Raw genomic sequence first — 7,388 nt, 5'->3', positions numbered from 1 at the left:
TGGGGCGTCCAGCCTCTGCGGTCAGGTCTGGAGGGAATGGGGGGTCCGGCCTCTGTGGTCAGGTCCAGAGAGAATGGGGGGTCTGGGGTCTGTGGTCAGGTCCCCCTCCAGGACCCACTGAGAGCAGAGCTTTCTTCCTCTGGCCCCGCCTGAGGTCCCATCTCTCCTGTGCATCTGCACCAGGTTCAAGGGGGAATGTCTCAAGGTGGGGAAATTTCCCTGGGGAACCTGAAGCTCATTAGCAACTCCGAAGGTCCTGTGTTCACCCCTCTGAATAACACTTCCCTCAATGAGGCAGCTGGGAATCTTGTCAAGGGAATAACTGGCTTCGAGAGCCTGACTGCACCTTGGGCATGAGCCTCCCAGGGCCACCGCCCACCATCGCCTACGACAGACTCAGAGCCTCCCCACCCCTGGAGGGACCTCCCCACACCACCAGGGGCTGAGCAGGAAGACTCCAACTCTATAGAAAAATACAAAAGTTAGCTGGGTGTGGTGGTGTGCACCTGTAGTCCCGAGTACTTGGGACGTTGAGGCAGGAGGATTGCTTGAGCCTGGGAGGTGAATTGTGATTGTGCCGCTGCACTATGGCCTGGGGAACAGAATGAGACCCTGTCTCAGAAAAAAAGAAAAGAAAAGAAAAAATGAATCTGCTCAGTGTAAAGGAGAAATGCTTGAAGTAATTGTGCCCATGGCTGTGGAGCAGGTGTTGAAGGTTTGTGGGTAACCCCCACACGGGCACCGAGGAAGGAGAGCTGTGCAGACCCCAGGCACAATTCCTGCCTGAAGAATATCTTAGTTTATGGTGTTATTACTCAGCTATTTCCTTTATATAATCTTTCTATATAATCATATAATAACTTACTAGTTGATATACCTAGTTTATATCATCATACTTAGTATTTACATCTAGCATACTTAATTCCATATAATCTTTGTTGCCCAGGCTGGTCTCCAAGTCATGGGCTCAAGCGATCCACCCACCTTGGTCTCCTGAAGCCTTGGGATTACAGATGCAAACCACTGCACCTGGCCGAGGTTCCCTTTTTTGAGCAAGGCAATAAAGGGTGAATTTGAAGTTGAGAAGAAGTCAATTGATAATTGGCTTTTTCTCCTGGACCGTGGGTTGCATTACCCTATTTCTTTGTGTGTCTAGTGATTTTCGACTGAATACTGGACACTGTGGAGAGTCTACTCTGCTTCCTCCTCCGAAGGCTGCTGGTGTTTGCTTTGCCAGTCGTTTCACTACTGGGCGTGGGTGGGCCTGTTCTCATGCTTTGTCGGTGTCGATCTGTGGAAAGCCCAGTGTTTCCCCAGTCCTGCTACCTTGGTAAGATGCAACCCTCAATCTCAGTTCCCCTGCAGAGCTCTTCGGGGCTTGGTCTGGAGTTTTGTTAGATGCGTGTGGAGCGGGCATTATTGTATACGGTAGTCCCTTCTCCTAAAACAAAGGCAGCGTCTCTCCACTCTGGCCAGGTCCAAATGCCAAAATGCCAGTGCCGTCCAACACAGCTTGTCCACTAATATTTTAGCTCCACTCTAACCTGTGGTGGACACAACCTAAGGTGAGCCCCGGTGAGTCGCAGCCTTGAGAAACACAATGGTTTGCGTCTAGCCCAGAGGACACAAGAAGGGTGGTAAGTGAGTCCGTGATTGGTTACATCGTTCAAGGCTCTGTCCTCGGGGATGTGAAGATACCACCGTTGGAAGCCTGGAAGGGGCCTTGTATCAGGGAACCTCTCAGTGTCTCCAGGCTGCGAGCCAACAAGAAAGCAGGGATCTCAGTCCTACAGCCACGAGGAACTGAATTCTGCCGACAACCACACAGGCCTTCAGAGAGGACCTCAAGTCTCTGAAAGAAACACTCTTGAAACCCTGAGGCACCCAGCCGAATTGTGTGTGAGCTCCTGACCCACCAAAATTGAGAATAAATGCATGTTTTTTAAAGCTACTAAATTGGTGGCAATTGGTTATGCAGTGGCAGATGGCAGCCAAGGCCCATAGTCACTGCTCTCTGGTGAGCCTCCAGCACCTCCTCACCCTCAGCCAAAGGCTTGCAGAGGCCCCAAGCAGTCCCCGTCAGAACGTGCACAGTTGAGCCCTCACTCCGGTCCCTGCCTCTCAGCCCAGGGGAAACTCCACACTCTGCCTGGAGCCCCGCTTGTGGTGTTATGGCTGAGGAGAGCCCACAGCCCGCTGCCTGGAGACAGCTGTGCACGAGTTTTGTCTGTCTTGGAGCTGTTCCGGAGGGAGACCTACCTGGCGTGCACAACTGGAAGCAGAGGTCAACTCCACACCAGTATAAAGACAATTCTTTATTTTGCAATGATTTCAAACTTACAGGAACGTTGCGAGAACAGTACCAAGAACTCCCCAAGAGGCGTCATCCACGCTAACCGTTAACATTTTCCCGTTTGCTTTCTCATTCCTTCTCTGTCTTACACATGTGGATTCATCTTTCCGAAGCACGAGGGAAAAGTTTGGATGAATCACTGCCTTTAGCCCTTCGTGCTTCTGCGCACACGTCTGGTGGAGACAATGCGACAGGCACGGTCGCTGCGGTTAGCCCAGCAGAGCTGTCTGTCGGGGCGGCTCATCAAGGCTCTTAGTCTCTCTCAGTCTCAGACAGTTTATCAGTTCCTCAGTCTTTTCATTTTTATTTTATTTATTCATTTATTTATTTTTGAGACAGAGTCTCACTCTGTAGCCCAGGCTGGAGTGCAGTGGTGCGATCTCAGCTCAAGGCAACCACCGCCTCCCAGGCTCAAGCCATTCTCGTGCCTCTGCCTCCCCGGTAGCTGGGATTACAGGCGCGCACCACCACACCTGGCTAATTTTTGTATTTTTAGTAGAGACGGGTTTCTTTCTTTTTTTTTTTTTTTTTTTTAGAAAGAAAGAAAAAGAATTTAAAAAAAAAAGGAAAAGAATAAAGGAGAGGAAGAAAGAGGGAGAGGAAGAGGGAGAGAGAACAGGGGTGTTGCTTTACTGCCCGGGCTAGAATGCAGTCTAAAACTGGGTATGCCTGTAATCGTGTTTAATAATAGAGACATAAAAAAAAAAAGAGGGAAGAAAATAATTAACAAGCAGCCAACCAATATTTCATTTAAACCTGTAAATATGTGTGATGTAGTATTGATGAGAGTGTATATTTTGTGTATTTAAAGTGGAGAGTTCTATGAATGTTAATTAAGTCTACTTGTTCCGGGTCTGAGTTCAAGTCCTGGATATCGATGTTAACTTTCTGTCTCATTGATCTGTCTAATGTTGATGTTGAAGTCTCCCACTATTATTGTGTGGGAGTCCAAGTCTCTTTGTAAGCCTTATATATCTGGGTATTCCTGTATTGGGTGCGTATATATTTAGGATCTTTAGCTCTTCTTGTTACATTGATCCTTTTATCATTATGTAATATCCTTCTTTGCTTCTTTTGATCTTTGTTGCTTTGAAATCTATTTTATCAGCAAAAATTGCAACTCCTGCTTTCTATTTATTTATTTTTGCTCTCCATTTGGTTGGTAAATTTTTCTCCATCCCTTTGTTTTGAGTCTTTATGTATCCTTGCATGTGAGATGGGTCTGGATGTAGCATACCAATGGGTCTTGGCTTTTTTTGCCTGTCTGTGTCTTTGGATTGGGGGATTTAGTCGATTTAAATTTAGAATTAATAAGAATATACGTGTGTTTCATACTGTCATTTAATGTTAGCTGGCTGTTTTGCCCATTAATTGATGCAAGTTCTTAATTATGTTGATGTTCTTTATTTTTTGGTATTTTTTAGAAAGGCTGATACTGGTTGTTCCTTTCTATTTGTGGTAGTTCTTTCAGAAGCTCTTGTAAAGCAGGCCTGGTGGTGAGACAGGTTTCACCATGTTGGCCAAGCTGCTCTCAAACTCCCAACCTCAAGCGATGGGCCTACTTTGGCCTCCTAAAGTGCTGGGATTACAGGCGTGAGCCACGGCGCCCAGCTGTATGGGGAAACCCTGCGAGTACCATGGCACGGGTCTGAAGACTCAGCCTGTTCCCACATAAATATTGATTTAGAAAAGAATGAGAAATGTAGGCACACAGTTATTCCTTTATATAATCACATATAATCTTCTAGTTACTCACTTATAATCATAAAGACATGTACTCAATACAACCTTTAATTTTACTAATGACTATCGGGTTATGAGGCATGGAACTGAGGTGACATTGTGAACAAAGTGACCCTAAGGCAAGACGCCCTAAGCCCTCTGTCACGCCCGCATGAGGGCTGCTGGAGGGCGCCTCGGCTGTGTGGCAGCGCCCGCGCTGGGGAAGCGCCCGCTGTTTAGCCAGCTAGGGGAGGAGATGTCCGAGATGGCGAGACGTCTCCTTCCTGAGGAAGTTTGCGGAAAACTCCGCTCCTCCAAGCTCTTGCGCTAAGGCCTGACGGCTGTCAGGGAGACCCACAGACACCCGGGGTGAACTGTCTCTGTGTGATGCTGGCTTCAGCAGCCACGTTCCGTGTCCACTCTCACGCTCCACTTCTGCACCTGGTTTCTCTTCTCAGAAGGTAAGAATTCATGTCCTCGATATTTCTGACAAATACGCCAAGAGCACTGACACATTCGCTCTCCTCCCCTCGGCTACGTGAAAGTCCTGGGCCCCCTGTCTCCAGGACGCGTGATTTACGTGACGCTGTCACCAACCACCTACCTCACCCGACCTTCCCCGCCCCCTGCTTTGTACTCGGTAAAAGTCAGAGCGTCCAGGCGCTCGGGGCCACGGCAGGTCTCCGCGCTTTGGCGGGCAGTGGACCCCGAGCCCAGACTCTCTTCTCCATCTCTGTGTCTGTGTCTTTTATGTCCACAGTTTCTGGTCTCTGCACCAGCAGGGAGGGGCCCACAGGACCCTGTAGGGCTGGACTCTATACCCGGCTCAGTCTTTTCTGTTTTCATACCATTTTACTATTTTACCATGTTCACGGCACATGCATTGGGCCTGTCTTTTAAAAATCTTTTATGACAATGAAACTTTTGAAGAATGCAAACCGGTTATTTTGTAGATCGGCCCTGCATTGAGCTCTCCTGATGTTTCTGTGTGAACAGATGGGCACGGGAGCCAGGCGTCCTTCCCGACACACGGGACGCTGGCTGCCCACCAGCGGCAACGGTACCTTTGATCCACTAGTCAGACTGGCACCCACAACTGTCTCGAAGTAAACGTACCAATTTTCCCTTTGCAACTGATAAGTAGCCGGGCATGGTGGCTCACACCTGTCATCCCAGCACTTTGGGAGGCCAAGGTGGGCGCATCACTTGAGCCCAGGAGTTTGAGACCAGCCTGGCCAACATGGTGAAACCCCATCTCCACTAAAAATTCAAAAATTAGCCAGGTGTGGTGTCACATACCTGCAGTTCCAGCTACTCAGGAGGTGGAGTCACGAAAGTCACCAGAACCCCGAAGGCAGAGGATGCAGTGAGCTGAGACCATACAACTGCACTCCAGCACAAGCAACAGAATAAGTGTGACTCCATCTCAAAAAAAAGAGCAAAAACTAGTGGCTCATGCCTGTAATCCCAGCACTTTGGGAGGCTGAGGCAGGCAGATCACAAGGTGAGGAGTTCAAGACCAGCCTGACCAATAAGGTGAAACCCCATCTCTACTAAAGATACAAAAATGAGCCGGATGTGGTGGCATGCACCTGTATTCCTAGCTACTTGGGAGGCTGAGGCAGGAGAACTGTGTGAACCCAGGCGACACTGCCTCACTGCACTCCAGCCTGACAGCAGAGCAAGACTCTGCCTCAAAAGACAAAGGAAAAGAACGAAGAAGAGGAAGAAAGAGAAAGGGGAGAGAGAACTGGGGTGTTGCTTTACTGCCCGGGCTAGAATGCAGTCTAAAAATGGGTGTGCCTGTAATTGTGCTTAATAACAGAGACATGAAAAAAAATGAGGGAAGAAAATAACTAACATGCAGCCAACCAATATTTCATTTAACCCTGCAAATAGGTGTGATGTGGTACTGATAAAAGTGTATATTTTGTGTATTTAAAGTGGAGAGTTCTATAAATGTTAATTAAGCCTACTTGTTCCGGATCTGAGTTCAAGTCCTGGATATCGATGTTAACTTTCTGTCTCATTGATCTGTCTGATATTGATGTTGAAGTCTCCCACTATTATTGTGTGGGAGTCTAAGTCTCTTTATAAGTCTTATATATCTGGGTATTCCTGTATTGGGTGCGTTTATATTTAGGATCTTTAGCTCTTCTTGTTGCATGGATCCTTTTATCATTATGTAATATCCTTCTTTGCTTCTTTTGATCTTTGTTGCTTTAAAGCAAGTCCTGCCTTTTATTTATTTACTTATTTTTGCTCTCCATTTGGTTGGTAAATCTTTCTCCATCCCTTTGTTTTGAGTCTTGGTGTATCCTTGCATGTGAGATGGATCTGGATGCAGCATACCGATGGGTTTTGGCTTTTTTTGCCTGTCTGTGTCTTTGGATTGGGGGATTTAGTCTATTTAAATTTAGAATTAATAATAATATGTGAGAGTTTAATACTGCCATTTAATGTTAGCTGGCTGTTTTGCCTACTAGTTGATGTAAATTCTTGATTATGTTGATTCTCTTTACTTTTTGGTATTTTTTAGAAAGGCTGATACTGGCTGTTCCTTTCTACGTGTAGTGGTTCTTTCAGAAGCTCTTGTAAAGCAGGCCTGGTGGTGATGAAATCTCTGAGTGCTTGCTTGTTCACAAAAGATTTATTTTTCCTTCGCTTATGAAGTTTAGTTTGGCTGGATGTAAAATTCTGGGTTGAAAGTTCTTTTCTTTAAGGATGTTGAATATTGGCCCCCACTCTCTTTTGTCTTGTAGGGTTTCTGCTGAGAGATCTGCTGTGAGTCTGATGGGCTTCCCTTTATGGGTAACCTGACCTTTCTCTCTGGCTGCCCTCAGTATTTTCTCCTTCATTTCAACCCTGGTGAATCTGGCGATTATGTGCCTTGAGGTTGGTCTTCTTGAGGAATATGTTTGTGGTGTTCTCTGTATTTCCTGGAGTTGAATATTGTCCTGCCTTGCTAGGTTGGGAAAGTTTTCCTGAATAATATCCTGAAGCGTATTTTCCAGCTTGGATTGATTCTCTTCGTCACATTCAGGTACACCTATCAAGCGTGGATTAGGTCTTTTCACATAGTCCCATATTTCTTGGAGACTTTGCTCGTTCCTTTTAATCCTTTTTTCTCTAACCTTGTCTTCACATTTTATTTCATGAAGTTGGTCTTCGACCTCTGATATCCTTTCTTCTGCTTGATCAATTCAGCTGTTAAAACTTGTGCATAGTTTGCGAAGTTCTCGTGTTGTGTTTTTCCGCTCCATTAATTCCTCACTAAATTGTGTATTTTTGTTAACATTTCATCAAACCTTTT

This window comes from Sapajus apella, unplaced genomic scaffold, assembly GCF_009761245.1.
Source record: "Sapajus apella isolate SASKATOON/1434 unplaced genomic scaffold, GSC_monkey_1.0 scaffold96, whole genome shotgun sequence".
In the NCBI taxonomy this organism is placed as follows: domain Eukaryota; kingdom Metazoa; phylum Chordata; class Mammalia; order Primates; family Cebidae; genus Sapajus; species Sapajus apella.
This window is presented reverse-complemented; position numbering follows the sequence as displayed.